The 11,658-nt window shown below is 45.2% G+C and overlaps 1 protein-coding gene across 7 annotated transcripts in view; it reads left to right on the top strand.

Annotated features, from left to right (window-relative positions):
- The window catches only part of SYN3 (synapsin III), a 460,089-nt gene that overhangs the window by 283,821 nt on the left and 164,610 nt on the right, over positions 1 to 11,658 (top strand). The gene's annotated exons all lie outside the window — the stretch shown is intronic.

Genomic DNA, 11,658 nt, shown 5'->3' with positions numbered 1-11,658 from the left:
CTCTGGATATCTCAAAAGAATCCACATGGGCTTATTAGTGAGAAATATAGACTTCATTGAATATCTCATGGGAAAGGTGGAAAAGAAAGCTCACATTGCACACCTGTGTATTCCTGTTTCCCCCCAAGACCCTGTCCTAGGATAAGAGAGAGGTGAAAAGGAGACAGGTGCCAGGGAGGAGCCAGATCATGCAGGGCCTTTTATGTCATGCTCAGCAGCACTTGTGTTTTGGGGAGTTATGCTAAAAATAAGACCCAAACCACATATAACAAAGGACAAGGCTGAGGTGGCCAAGGTCACGTTAAAGCAGAATCAGGGCAAACGTTGACTACATGTATGAGTTTCTTGTGGCTGCTATAACAAATTACCACCAACTTAGTGGCTCAAGCCAACACAAGTTATTGTCTTGCAGTTTGGGTGGTCAGAATTCTAAAATAGGTCTACAGGGCTGGTTTCTTCTGAAGACTTTAAGGGAAAATCCCTTTCCTTATCTTTTCCAGCTGCTGGAGGCTACCTAGATTTCTTGGCTTATGGCCCCTTCCTCACATTACTCCAACCTCTGCTTCTGTCTTCTATCAGTCTCTGCTTCTGACTCTGATCCTCCCCGTATCTGAGGACCCATATCATTACATTGGGCCCATAATCCACAATAACCTCTCCATCTCAAAAATCCTTAACTTAATCACACCTGTGAAATCCATTTAGTGGTGGAAGAATGTATTCACAGGCTCTGGGGATTAGTATGTGGACATCTTTGTGTGGGGAGGAAGGGGCATTGTTCCGACTACCACCACACTAAGTGTGTTTTTAGGTGTAGAACTGGAACCTAAATTTTGTGCTGTGCTTCATAAGAAATAGATGCTGGTTTTGGCCTCAGATGGCATCCCAGCACTAGCCAGACAGTCAAGGTAGCAGGCAAAAAGAATAGGTCTGTGCAACATGTCCCCTCTCCTGGGAAATGAAGACATCATATTCAAAAGCAACAACAACAAAAAAAAAACATATAGTAGTGGAAAGAAGCCCCTGGACCTGGGATCTGATCTATACACGTAACACATGTTTGGCAAATATTGGCCCACTCTCTTCTCGGGGTCTGCCTGCTCTGTGGGGTCAGGACCTCCACCTGGGTCATGGCATCCTGCTTTCTACTATCAACACATTTTTAGTAATATATCAAAATTTACTTTCCTGTTTCTCCCACTTGACTGAGCATTTTGGGGGGAAAGTGGCTACTGCTAGGTATTTAATACATTAAAAATAAAAACTTTATTAAGCTCTTACCATTTGTCAGGCACCATACCAAGAGTTTCACCTGGATTATCACATTGGCTCCTTCCAGCAATCCTATTAGATAAGTAGTCTTGTTATACCCAATTTTATTTACAACAGCAAAAAACACCGAGGCACACAGAGGTTAAGTAACTTGCTTAAGATCACCAAGGTAAGAAAAGGCAGAGCTGAGGTTGAACACTGATCTTCTGACCCACAGTTTATGCTCTGGAACCAAGGACAGTATTAACAGAAGGGGTGAATGAGTATTGCACAAGAGCAGAGAATTAGGTACTAGAAGATGTAAGCTCTTTTCCTGCTTCATCACTCTTTGCTGGGTGACTTAGGAAAGTTGCCTCCCTCTCTGGGCCTCTGTTTCAACAGATAACAACACGAGGGGTGTGCAAAGAAAAGGGCAATTTTGCTCAAACACTAGCCTTCCATGTTTCTAATGCTGGTAGCCCATCTGACCATCTCACCTTGATTTGACCTGAAAATATCATGCCCACAAGACATGGCGTTTGCTGTCACATGGCCACATACGATCAGCAGCACCAGGGCCAAGCTCCTGAGGCCCCTTCACGTGGCGTGGCCAACATCTTCCCTATCCCCGGGGCCTCGGGCAAGGATGCAGGCAGCAGCCGGCAGCCGCAAGCATGTGCTGTTGCTGTGGTTTCTACTTAGAACAGTTTCCTATTTCAACCTGCCAGTTCCTTAAAAGCATTAGGCTGAGGTTTTGCCGAATGACTCCACTCTATTTTCATAAAGGGGTGGAGGGGCTCCTCCTGGGAGCCAAGCCCAGAGCAGAAATTCCACATGAATTAAGGGTATAGAAAGCTTGGAAGTCTGACTCCTTAAGAAAAAAAAAAATAGCCTAGTGGGTGGTGACTTTCAGAGAGTAAAAAGGGTTTTTCCACCAGCCAGGTTCATGGCCCCAGTTTGCTTAGGTGGCTACCCTCTTCCCTTCTCTGGTCCTCAGTTTCCCTGTTACATGAGGGGCTTGGGTTCTCCCTCTAGGTTCTAAGCACCCCCAGGTCTCTCGGTTAGACTGTTCAGTATAGATTAAGGTAATTTTAACAATAGTAGTCAGCACTTCTATGGAATTTTCTGTGCTGTTCTAAGCACTTTATAAGTATCATTTCTCTTAGCACTCATAATAACCCTCCAAAGTGGGCACTTTTACTATCCTTATTTTTTATATGGGAAATAGAAATAAGGTTGACAAGTCAGGATTTGAACCCTAGCAGTTTAGCTCCAAAGCCCATCCTGCTAGTTCTCTGAAAATAAGGCCTTTCTGGAGGCAGACAGCTTAATATTGGGAAGAATGCAGTCACATCAGTCTCAGAGGGCCCAGGTTTGAGTCCTGGACCCATCATGTGGGTGGCCTTGGAGGTGTTGCTAAATTCTTTGAAGCCTCAGTTTCCTCATCTGTAAAATGGGGCCATTGGCCCCACACTGCTAATCTCCCAGAGTCTGTGAGGAATTTGAGATGATGATTATTCATCAAGAAGCTCAAGAACAAGATAAGCAGTCTCCTAGCAGAGGTTATTACCATTGTTATTATTCCCATAGAAGTCTCTACCCACCTGTGCCTCCACCCCCACCCTCACGTAGGGCTGCCTCTACTTGGGAGGGCTGGAGGGGGATCTCCAGGAGGAAGGCCCGGTTGACATCCTGACCGTTCCAAAGCCCCCTCCCCAGCCTGGAGGTGGGAGGGGAACAGTGTCTTCTCAGCAGCCTTGAGTCAGAGTCTACAGCCCTGTGAGGGCCGGGCATCTTCCCCAACCCTCTGAGTTTATGTACAGGCATCTGTGTGTGTGGGTGCCTGTATGACCAGCCTTGGCCACTGACTCCAGACATCTGTCCGTCTGCCTTCTGTCTAACAGGCATCTCCAATTTAATCCACCCAAACAGAACTCTTGATTTCCCTCTTGAAATTGCTCCTCCCAGTCTCCGTCTTAGGAAGTGCTCCAACTGTCTACGCAGACTGTTCAAGCCAATTAACACCTTCCAGCCCTTTCTTCTTTCATAGCCCATATCCAGTCCACAAGCGAATTCTGTTGACTCTTTGACTGTGTCCCCCAGTGTGCCCTGACTCTGCCCTATCCTGTCCATCATGATACCACCACCGTGGGCCAGGGAAGGCATGGTGGCCTCTCTCCATCTCGTGTTTTGTCTACCCCAGTAGCCTCCAACAGGCTTCCCTGTGTGCACCTTGCCCCTGCCTCTTTTGAATCTGTTCTTGACATAGCCAGAGGGATCTTTCTGAGAACACAAAACACTTTCTGTCAGCCTTAGCTTAGAACCTTCCTCCTCCATGGCTTACATAGTCAAAAATGAAAGTTCTGACATGATTTCTAGGCACTTTGGGAGGTACTTAACTATCTGGCCTCATCCTGTACCACTCTCCCTCTTCTTATTCATTCACTCCTGCCATACTGTCCTTCCTTCTGTTTCTCAAACAAGCCAAACCCGTTCCCACCTCAGGACATTTGCACAGGCAGTTCCTCTGCATAAAATGCTCTGCCCTCACATGTTTCTGTGACTGACCTTTTGCCTAGATTTCAATTCAAATGCTACCTTCTCAGAGAGACTCCCCCAACTACCTTGTTTAAATGTGTTTCCTGCTCCACAACTACTCCTCTCAGAGAGGTGCCTCTGTTGGTTTTGTTAGAGCATTTACCATCATCTGACATTATTGTGTTTATTTATTTATTCATCATTTACCATCTGCCCCATCACTAGAATGATCATGAAGGCTGAGGCGTGTGCATTTTTTTGCAGTTGTATCCAGAGTGAACCTCTAGTAGGAGTGGGAATGGGGATCTGGCATGTGAAAAGGACTCAAAAACTATTTGTTGAATGAATCCAGGAGCTTGCTGTATGACCTGGAACAAGTTAACTTCTCTACTTCAGTTTCCTCATCAGTAAAATAAAGGAGAAGGAGACATTCTTAAAAAACTGTTTTTAAGTTAGGGCACCTGGGTGGCTCAGTCGGTTGAGCATCCGACTTCGGCTCAGGTCCTGATCTCACAGTTCATGGGTTCGAGCCTCACGTTGGGCTCTGTGCTGACAGCATAGAGCCTGGATCCTGCTTCGAGTTCTGTGTCTCCCTCTGTCTCTGCTCCTCCCCCGCTCATGCTCTCTCTCCTTCAAAAATAAATAAAAAAATTTTTTTAATTGTTTTTAAGTTTATTAACTTTGAGAGCGAGAGACAGGGAGAGAAAGCAGTTTAGGGGGGGGGGGAGAGAGAGAGAGAGAGAGAGAGAGAGAGAGAGAGAGAGAGAGAGAGAGAGAGAATCCCAAGCAGGCTCTGCACTGTTAGCACAGAGCCTGATATGGGGCTTGAACTCACAAACTGCAGGTTCTTGACCTGAGCCAAAGCCAAGGGTCAGACACTTAACCAACTGAGCCACCCAAGTGCCCCCATTTCATTTTCTTAAAAGATTATTTATTTATTTTGAGAGTGAAAGAGAGCCATGTGTGCAGGAGGGGCAGAGAGAAAGGAGAGAGAGGATTCCAAGCAAGCTGCACACTGTCAGTGCAGAGCCTGACATGGGGCTCCTTCCCATGAACTGTGAGATCATGACCTGAGCTGAAATCAAAAGCCAGACAGTTAACTGACTGAACCACCCAGGCGCCCTGAGACAGATCATTTCAAAGGACTCTTCTGGTTCTGACTCTGGACTCTCAAGTTCCCATTGGGATGTATGGATGATGAGTGGTAAGTGGATGGATGGATGGATGGATGGATGGATGGATGGATGGATCAATGAACAGGCAGATGGACAGACAGATGGATGATTTCTGGGGTTTTATTAAAGCCACCCAGGACAAAGAAAGTATCAGGAAGAAGATGGGGACAGGGAAAGAGGGAAAGTCCAGTGGGACTTTGCTTCTTTTACGCCAATTGAGAAAAGGGCGTGATCCCCTCCTTCCTTTCTTGCTCACCCTACAGACCACCTTTGCTCATGGCTGCCCTGGGAAGATGGCAGTGGCAGCAGCCGCCTGCCCAGAGCTCCACCCAGGAGATAAAAGGAACCAGAGGAATGTGCTGGCAAGGCTGGCGTCCCTGTCCTCTCAGGGGTGTAAATGGCTTTCCTGCTCCCACAGGTTCAAAGAGCACTTCATTTCACAGCAAAAGTACAGCTAATGAGAAACAGATTTTCTGGCTCTGGCCACAGCCCTGAGAACCCAGGAGGCAAAGGAAAGCCCCCAAGAACCTGGCTATGAACGTCTGTACTGAAGGGCCTTTTTCCTCTCTCTCTCTCTCTGGGGCCATGGAGCTGTCTCAGCAACAGAGGAAAGGGGCTGTTGATAAGTGGGGGGTGGGGCAAGAGCAGAATTCACATATAGGTGGTTGAGAGGGGCCCTCAGGAGAAGGGCTTTTGAACTGTGGGCCTTCCAATCATTCTTTTCTTTCTAGGTCTGGAAGCCAAGTTGGGCAACACCTAATAAGAACAATAGCTTTCTTGTTCTGGGGACTGCCAAGGTGCCAACTGCAGGGTAGCCCAGTAGGAAGGCCATTGGGTTGGAGGCCACAAGACCTGGTTTGTGGACTCTGGGCCTTAGTCTTTTCAGCTGTGCAATGAGCACACTGATGGTGATCAGTGAGAATCCCAACATTGCTATATATTATACAGTGAAAATAGCACTAAGTTGAGGCCCAGAAGACCTGGGTTCTAGTCTTGGTTCTGCTGGGTGTGGACTTTGGGCAATGCAGGCTGGGACAGTAAGTCTTGGATGATTAAAAAAAAAAAAAAAAGAAGACCTAAGTTCAAATTCTGGTTCTTCCTTTCACTTTGCCAGTAGTGCTTGGGCAAGTCAGTTAGCATCTCTGAACCTGTCTTCTCATCTGTAACCAGTACCAATAATATCAACCACATGGGCATGGGGTGAAGATTAAAAGAGAAGAGACACAAACTACTAGCACTAAATAGGTGCTTAAGGATAAGGGTGGAAACTTAGTTGCCCAAAGACCTTAGGAGGAACAGGGAAATCAGTGACCAAATCAGAAGACAAATCCAGGCTGGACTCATGGCCAAACAATACAATAAAGGTAACAATAGTAGAGTGATTTCAATGTCCCATGCTCTGTTCTCAGAATCTTAAGTCTCTCCAAAACAACATGTGGGGCTAGTACTACTGTTTTCCCCAAAGAACTAGAACCAGGACTTAAAGAAAGAAGGTTGGGGGTGCCTGGATGGCTCAGTTGGTTAAGCGTCCAACTCTTAATTTCAGCTCAGGTCATGATCTCACAGTTGTGAGTTCAAGCCCCATGTGATGGGCTCCATGCTGGGTATGGAGCTGGCATAAGATTCTCTCTTTCCCTCTCCCTCTGCCCCTCCCCCACTCAAAAATAAGAAAGAATGAATGAAAGAAAGAAAGAAAGAAAGAAAGAAAGAAAGAAAGAAAGAAAGAAGAGAGGGAGAGAAGGAAGGAAGAGAAAGAAAAGAAAGGAGGAAGGTTGGTTGGACTTTAGAATATATGCCAAGTCACACACCTCTTCTTCAAAGTTTCTTCCTTGTAGCCTTCTCCCCTCTTCTCTGGGTGCCTGCCTGCCTCTGGGGGCCCAATCTGTGTCCACTCTGTGGGAACTGTGTCCACAAAGTTCCCAATCCAGATTGCTAGCTGGTCTCTTTTGCCCACCTTCCTCTCCAGGGTATTAGAAGGAGTGTTTCCCTCCTTTAACAAAAATTTTCTGAACACTTGTTATATTCTGGGCATTTGAGCCACAACAGCAAACAGAACAGAAAAAGAAAATCCCTGTCCTCATGGACCTTATATTCTGGAAGGGTGGTGGAGTATAAAAAGAACAAATGAACAAATAAAAATATTAAACATTAAGTCACAGTTTCACTGGTATGAGTTTACTAAAGATTAGTAAGGTACTCATCTGTGGGGTCCTGAAATAATTTGGGTCTTGCATTATTCACTACAATATTTAATAGAGACTATATTCCAGGCATTATGCTAGGAATGGAGATTTTAAAAAAAGACGAATAACACATGTACCTTGCCTTTGATGAAGGTCTATTCTAGAACGAGAAATTGAAGTATTAAACAATTGCAATACATGGTGCTAAGAACTGTCTTAAAGAAATTCCCCCCAGTGTTTCAAAAGAGATGAGGAAAGAAACAGGAGAAGCCTGAGGAAGGCTTCACAGAGAAGGTAACCTCTGAGCTTGTCCTTGAAAGACAAGGATGAATTCACCAGACAGAAATGTAGGGAAATACTTCCTGGAATAAGGACAGTCATAGAAGCAAAAATATGCACAGCATGTTTGGGAATGCAGAATATACATTCCTATGTAGATAGAGCAGAGGGTGAATACAGGGGAGAAATGAAACTGGAGACAATTATAGGAATTTGGGGTACCAGCAGGTAAACAGTGAAGAGTCATAGGGGATTCTCTATCTCACACGTGTTTTACTTACCTGTCTTCATGATCACTAATCCTTTCTTCAGCTATGTCTAAACTAATGCTAAGCGTATCTTTTGGGTGCTTCAAATGGGTTATTTCATCTTTCAGTTCTAGAATTTCCTGTTGATTTTTTGTCAGTTTCATTTCTCAGTAGAAAGTTTTCATCTTTTCCTCTATTTTCTTAATACATTCATCAGTTATTTCCCAGTCTGTGGCTGATAACAATAACACCAATATATGGATCACCTATAGATCTGTTTATATTGCCTACCTTTGTTTTTTCAGTCGTTTGGTCTTGTCTCTTAGAATGCTTGGCTGCCTTCGGGTCAAGTGTCCATCAGTAATCACCTCTTGCTCAAAGAAGCAGCCTAAAGTCTTTACATTGGCAGACCTTTGAGGGCAGAGTAGCATTCCTCCAAAGGGCATGGTGGACATAGCAGATACCATGATTGACATATTTGGTGGGGCAGAATCTGGGGAGATTCTTATGGGGAGGGTAGGACAGCAAGGAGGGTTCCATAAAGGGGATGTGGAAGTATGTGGGTGACAACGGTGTGGACTCTCCAGCCTGGGCCCCCTCCATAGTAATTGCCTACCAGCCAGACTGGGAGTAGTACAGCATCAATCACTTTACCCTCCACCCTGCTCCAGCTGGGAAAGACATCCTGGCTGTGTAAACTAACCTTATGAGTCTAATTCCAAGAAGGCCAAGGAATTTGACAGGAAACAACACAAGCTAGTCGTCTTAGATCTCTGTCTGGGCTTGACGTGATTGGGTCTGAAATAGCTACAGAGAGCCTCCTTATTAAACGTTTTGAATCCACAACGATACACACACGTTTGCATGCACAAACAGGAAGGTTTAAAATGAGGCCACCAGGGGGGTAAGGCCATAGAGGCCTCTGCACAGGAACTGAGACCAAGGCTTCAATTTCAAATCAGATCCCCAGTGGAGGGTGTTTGACAGGCCTTGTCACTCAGATTCCAAAAATCCATCTCCACAGCCAAGAATCCTTCATCTCTGTCCCCACTCTCCATCTTGACTATTCTTGTGCGTTGCAGGCGGCTCAGAGGTGGCTGTTTTCAAGTACGGAGCGAGCCATCTCTGCCAAGAGCTTGTCTTGCCAATCACTTCCTTGGCCTGGGCCCTCGGCTTGTCCAAGTCTGACATCACCCTTAACCCCCACCACCACCCCCAGAATAAAGAGCCACCTCAGAGGCTGTGACTGCCAGACACAGTCCCAATCTGCCCCAGACATTTCTAGCTGACAAATCTCAGAGAGACAGGATCCCTCCCAGCCATATGCACAGCTCTCACTGATCAGGGTGGTCTGAATACTCCAAATCTACTCTGCTGGGGGCTTGATCATCTGATATGGGAGGGATGGATGGTGTCAGGTGCTGTTCCCCCACAGGCTGAGGGGTTCTAGCCCTCATGCACCCAGGAGTCTCAAGGGGCCTTGCGGGGATGTTTTCTCTTGCTGAGTCTGGGGTGAGTGCAGTCTTAACCCTGAGGGAAATTAGGAGGTATCACATCGTGGGTTCAGAGGTCAGGTCTTGCTGACTTCATATACCGGTTTTGCTGTTCCTAGCTCTATGGCCTTGGGCAAATTGTGTAACCATTTCTTCATCTTTTCATTCATTATGTAAAGTGCCAATAGTTACCTTGTAAGGCTCCATTATGATGAAAGGAGTTGATACATGTAAATCTCTTAGAACCGCACCTAGGATCTAAGGAGTCGTCAGTAAGTAATGTCAGGAGAGGCAAAAGGGGAGTCGGTAGTTAACAGGGACAGAGTTTCAATTTGGGGAGATGAAAACCCCTGAAGATGGATGGTGGTTATGGTCACACAAGGTGAATGTACTTAATGCCACTGAACTATAAATACACTTAAAAATAGCTAAGATGGTACATTTTATATATGTGTAGGTTACCATAATTTTTTTAAAAAGTAACAGCTGTTATTATTCCTTGATGGGGCTACCTTCAGCTCCTCATGGAGACAGACCTAAGGTAAACATGGTATTTTTGCCCCCAGGAAGGAAGAACAGCATTCTCCTCCAGTATGGAGTTTAGGTTCCTCGTTGGGCTCCAGCACCTTCTCCCACTGAACAGAATTAAACTCTCAAGTCCTCCAGGGGTTCCACCAAGGAACTTGGTTACCTAAGAAGCCCTCTGAATTGCAGACAGTTAGACATGCATACACACAGACATATCAAAGAGATGGACACACAGAAACATGCCCAAGGAGGCAGACAGGAAGGGCTGTGAAGAGATGAGGTAATCTAAGAAAGGACTTTGGTCTCTGGAGATGGGTGCTCCAGGTAAGACCCTGAAGGAAACTGGATGAGGTGCAGGTGGGGAAACCAACCACATGGTCATTACGTTGTCCAGGCCTTGGTTCAGACTCTGCCTGCTTGGAGCAGCCACTCTCTGATCCTCTTCAAACTCTTCCAAGCCCTCCCATGCTCTCAGCCTTGGCCAATGGCTACCTCCAGCAGAGCCCCTCCCGCACCTCCCCACTTCTCTACCCTCCTAAGGGTCCATTCTCTGTGCTCAGCATCAAAGCCTCAATGTACTTCTCAGCTCTGGCTCAGCTGTTGCTCACCAATTATTTTGTGTATATGTCTTCCTTAAAGATGGGAGCTGTGGCTTTTCTTCTCTGCACTCCTCTGCTTTCACACTATACCTAAGTGTGCAGACTTCACTCATACTTTTTTTAACTGATGGCATATTGATGAATTTGTTTTCGAAAACACACAAGCACGTGCGCGCGTGGGCACACACACACACACACACACACACACACACACACATCAGTAGTTCCCAAAGGAATACCAGTTTTGTGGGCTATCAAGAGGTATTATGAGAAAAGAGCATTCCATAGTCTAATATATTTGGGAAACAATGACCTAAGTTAAGTTAAACAGGTTTATTTATTATAGGGCATATCAGAGACTATAACATGCTAACAATTATTTTAGTAGTGTCTTGGGGCTGGCTCTTACCAGCTCAAGAGAGCCAGTTCTGTACATCTCTTCCCAATTTCACAATCAATGATGTAACATTGGTAACTTGAATCTGCCATGGTGGTACTATTTGCACCACAGAAATCAGCAAACACTACAAGTTTGGGGTTTTGTTTTTGTTTCAGAAAGCTGGCTTACCCGCACGTTACTAAATACCACTTCAGGAAGAGACTATTTCATGCAGGTTTTCCTAATGTATTTGACCATAACATTCCTTTGTCCTCCGGTGGGAAACATCTTGGGGGAAGTAATGTTCCACAGAACATTTTGTGGGGGAAGTTGTCTTATGCAAAAGTACTTTAACCAAATGCCAAGGGAGATGATTCAGAGGGACTTATATTAATTAAGCCTCTGCTGTGTGCTCAGCAAGATGTTGGTGCTTTTTGTACATTATCTCATTTAATTCTTACAACAACGCTGGGAAAGCTATAAATATGACCCATATTTTTAAAATGAGAAAACAAAAAATCAAAGAATTTTCCCAACTTCACACAGCCAGGAATTGGCAGCACAAAGCCCATCTCAATCAGGGATCACAATGTCTAATGGAGAAGTATTTGCAACAAGACTTAAGTAATTTTAGAAGGGTTTATTAAGTGATTAGTAGACAGGTCATGAGCTATACTTAGAATGTAGTCATCTAGAATTGCCAGAGACACTTCTAGAAAATAAGAGAAAAGTTACTCAAAGTCTCAGCTGGCCCACATCTTGTCTTCTTCCTACTTGTCATCTGCCATGGGCTGACACTGCAGAGTATCCCAGATTTCAGAATCTCCAAGGAATTTAAGGAAAAATTCCAGTACCTGAGCTCCACCCTCTCAAGGGAATTGTAACCTGCAGTCAGGATTGAGAACACTGAAATTAATATGGAAAGGCCCTTAGAGACCAGCCAGATTAACTCTCATCTTATATATGGGGGAACTGAAGCCCACAA

This window comes from Panthera tigris, chromosome B4, assembly GCF_018350195.1.
Source record: "Panthera tigris isolate Pti1 chromosome B4, P.tigris_Pti1_mat1.1, whole genome shotgun sequence".
NCBI lineage: Eukaryota > Metazoa > Chordata > Mammalia > Carnivora > Felidae > Panthera > Panthera tigris.
The sequence above is the reverse complement of the archived record's forward strand: the minus strand, read 5'-3'. Positions and strand labels throughout refer to the sequence as shown.